Source organism: Leptonychotes weddellii, unplaced genomic scaffold (genome assembly GCF_054177405.1).
Source record: "Leptonychotes weddellii isolate Sample4059 unplaced genomic scaffold, ASM5417740v2 HiC_scaffold_3824, whole genome shotgun sequence".
Classification (NCBI taxonomy): Eukaryota; Metazoa; Chordata; class Mammalia; order Carnivora; family Phocidae; genus Leptonychotes; species Leptonychotes weddellii.
The window spans coordinates 7950-12231 of record NW_027986076.1 but is presented as its reverse complement, the minus strand read 5'-3'; the positions used below and the strand labels follow the sequence as shown (position 1 = coordinate 12231).

The 4282-nt window shown below is 36.4% G+C and overlaps 1 pseudogene; it reads right to left on the bottom strand.

The window, feature by feature from the left end:
* Positions 1-551: 551 nt before the first annotated feature.
* On the bottom strand, positions 552-1648 carry LOC102729398 (BRISC complex subunit Abraxas 2 pseudogene; annotated as a pseudogene).
* Positions 1649-4282: the final 2634 nt, after the last annotated feature.

Below are 4282 nucleotides of genomic sequence, written 5' to 3'. Positions count from 1 at the left end.
AAAACATAAATTTTGAGACATGATAGTGCAAAGGGTAAGTTTTTCATTTATAGACCAATTATAGAACATTCATAGACTACTTGTGCTTAATATTTAATTTCTAATTTATTTTGAAGAATAGGAATTATGTTCATAAATTTTACTTTGCCTAAATATACCAGTATATCCACGAATAGCACCAGAATTAGAACAATTTGATATTCTTTTTAAAAATTTTTTATCTTTTTTTTTTTTTTTTTGAGGCGGGGAGGGACAGAGAGAGAGGGAGACAAGCAGACTCCTTGCTGAGTGGGAAGCTGGACCCTGAGACCATGACCTGAGCTGAAATCAAGAGTTGGATGCACAACCAACTGAGCCACCCAAGTGCCCGGACAATTTGAGATTCTTAATGATTCTCTGTTGAAACCTGCACACTGGGTCAAAAGTTGAGGGTGCACAAATGCTAGGCTCCTACAAGTTCTGTGCATAGGGATTCTCCACTTTGGAGTCCAGGGGTTTGAGTAAGCAGCCTCCCATTAAGTCCTCAACTTAACTTTTCTCTCAACAAGTAATCAAGTAAAAAAGTCCCTATTAAAGAGTCTATGGGGGTCAATCAAATTTTCATAATCACTGTTATCTGATGTCTCAACTCTGTCTCCAGCTACTCTTAGGGAAGGAAGGTCTTCTCTGCTTCCAGGACTCTTCAGTCTGTCCTTGGTGGAAGCAGAGTTCAAACAGCCCATGATTTGAGGTCCAGGCATAAGGATACAACTTTCAATGTGAGAAGTACTTTCTTGATTCTATGGGTACAATAAAAAAAAGAGAGAGAGAGAGGAGGAGGATCAGAGGAATCTGTATCTCCCAGTGTGCCTCTACCTTCAGCTACAAACCTCGCTATGACATCTGAGGACCAAACACTGGTTCCAAATTTTCAGATGGCATCTGTCTGCTTAGCGTCATCACCTGCTACAATCTTCTTTTGTTCTATACGTTTTCCCTCTGAGTGATTTGTCTTCTTAATATGTTCACTTCGGCCTGACAAGTTTCAGCAGCTAGCTCAGTCTTCCACATCTGCACACCCTGGCTTGTGTGAAGTGTGTTATAAACCTGTAAATCATCCTGATTTCTTTCATCATTCCATCCTTACCAAAAAAGTCAGTACCGTCTTCTTTCATAACTTTGGCATATCTCTGGGAAGTATTTATGACTGAAGGCACTTTGCACTCACGCTGGCTAGTATTGCCTAGGTTGGAAAGAACAAAGGATTTCCTTTTAGTTCTTCCAATTTAGCCTAAAGGAAACGCATTTATTCTAAAGCATGAGTGGGAGTGTTGGTGACAGAGATGAAGCTGAAGAGCAAGAAGATGAGATCCTGCACACAGGGGATGCAGGGGAGCTGCTCATGGATAACCTGCTCTCTGCATCTTTCTACTGTATGTTTCACTGGAATCTGTACCGCCAATAACTCTCTTTCTCCAATCTTTAAGGATCCCATCCAAACTCTGTTCATTAATTTTGCTTGTGCAGTCATAAAAACTCAAACGTTTTGAACAAGGCTGATGACAGGTTTCAATTGTTTGCGAAATTTTGTTCTGCTGCTTTGCGAGTCAGTGCTAAAGGTTTCATGTTGTCTTATCTCCTCCAGCAAAAATCCTTCCTTGAATGATCCCTTACAAATAGAAGCCCCGAAATATAGTCATGCTTAGGCTGGCACCTCCATGGAGAGGGTCAGTCTGGTCCTGGCAAGAAAGGGTAAAGGGAGGCAAATGAGGCTCTGGTTGACCCATGCCTGTGCTTGGGACTCCTGACTCCAGATGAAGGTGGATCTAGGTCCACACTGACTCACTGGCCGCCCCCAGCAGTCCCCAAAGGTGTCTATATATAGGTGTCTTTAAAAGTGTTATTTATACATATCTTATGTATTTATCAATTCAATTTAAATTTCTTCCTCTTTTTATAGAGGTTTTAAACCACTTAAATCTATTCTTCTAATTGTTATTTAGATGTCATTTTCTGTAATTCTATTTTATGCTCTCATTTTACTATTTCTTAATAACATAATTAATCATTTTATAATGTATCATAAGTTTCAAAATACAAGAATAGTCTTCTTCCATACATATCTTTGAAAAAAGAAATCTGACCATTTTTATAGGTTCTTTTACCTTCTGACACTTATGTACCTTTATCTTGAAGGTAGAGTCCATTAATTTTTACTTTTTTTTTCTTTGTGTCCTATTTTGTTCCAGCAGTTATACCAGTTAAGATTTTTTAGTCCTAGCTCTCCTTTTGGTGTTCTGTATTCTAATTTACTTTTATTAGTCTTTTTCTTATCTTTATGATGTTATTTAATTAAATCCAAATATTTCTTCTCAAAAACAACAATCATGTTTAGTGCATAGTCCATTTTTGGTACAGAATTGTACCTGTGCTTTGAGATATCAGTATTACTTAACCCTTGAATGTTCATCATTGATCCCATGAGTCTTTTTGAGATGTCTTGGAACATAGTGAGATAAAACCTGCACAATATGTATTTATAAGACTAAAGTAAGATCAATTTGGATAAAATAGGAGCATGTACTGAGTGAACTAGGTGCTAGGGAAATTCAAAAAGACAAAAGACATTGTTGCTGAGTTCAAAGGGTGGAATTCCACATCTTAAGATGCTGGATCACACCTGCCAGTGCTTTGTGCAGGAAAAGGTATTTGGATAAGTTATTTAACCAGTATTTGTTTGATAGGCTGTTTTATTGTATATTGATATTGAAAATTAAATTTAAAAATTGCTAATGTCTTTTTGTAGTAGTTTACATTTATATATTTTACTTGGAACATAATAGGCTTTTTTGATTTCTCTCAAGTCCCAATCTTGGGAATTTATTTACTTCAGTTCTAGAATTTTTTATTACTATTTATTTTTATTATTATTCTTGCTTATGTAGTCATCTCTCTTTATTCTGTGTTCTTCTCTGTTGACTCCCATTACTCACATGGTATATTCTCATTCCCCATCTTCTCTTGAGATTATTTAAGTACACTTTTAAAATTATTCCCGTCTCCCTTCTATTTCATTACCTGATCTTCAGAGACAGTTCTACCATTCTGTATTAAATGTTTCCAATGCTGATTTTATATTTTATACCTTAGAAATCACTTTAGTCTTTTCTGGGTTCATTTTTTTTTTTTAAGATTTTATTTATTTATTTGACAGAGAGAGACACAGCAAGAGAGGGAACACAAGCAGGGGGAGTAGAAGAGAGAGAAGCATGCTTCCTGCAGAGCAGGGAGCCCGATGTGGGGCTCGATCCCAGGATCCTGGGATCATGACCTGAGCTGAAGGCAGATGCTTAATGACTGAGCCACCCAGGTGCCCCTGGGTTCATTGTTAAGACCTGGTTTCAGTTTACTAAGTATTGGTATGAGTTGTTATTATAAAAGTTTCTAGGAATTCATGTGAACGTTTCTCTTTAGGAGTTCATATTACCTTTGGTATTTTTGTAATTTCTCCTTTCTCTTTGATGCTTCAGAATATTTTGTTTGTTTCTTTATTTTAAATTGAGAACAGGTTTTCTTTAAACCAATACTCTACTAATTAGCTTGCTTACTTCTGGGGAACAGAACTTGAAACAGACTTGAAATCCCCAATGTTTGGAATGGGGAAGTAGAACAACTTAAGAAGTTTCCTTTACTTGCTTTCAAAACTCAAATGTTTGCACAACACATTCCTCTATTTTTTAAAAATTAAAATGCAATTCTTGATTTCATGTTGGCAATTCTATATCCCAAGAAGAGGATTAATAAATGAATAGAAATGTACATATATGTGTTCTTACTGGAATCTATATGTTAAAATGTACACGGGAGCACACTCATAGCCCCAGGCTAGTAAACAAAACAAGCAAACAAAAACAAATTTTCAGCAACAGTAGAATGAATATACAAATTGTAGTAGGCCCATAAAATGGGATATTAAATAGCAGTGCTACTCAATGTACCACTAATAATTCACATACTCACATGCACAACATTGAGCAAAAAAAATCCAGATACACAAAACTAAAACTCATCTATGGTGATGAGAGATGGGGTGGTGTCACCTTTGGGAGCAAAGCTGTGACTGGGAGGGAACACAAAGGCCACCATTTGGGAACTGGTAATATTCTACTTATGGCTCTGGAAGAGGGTTATATGAATATGTTCCCTTTGTGAAAAGTTATTGAGAAATATATTGTGATTTGTGCACTTCTTTGTATACATGTTATATTCAATAGTTTATTTTAAAAATGAGTGGGATGCCACT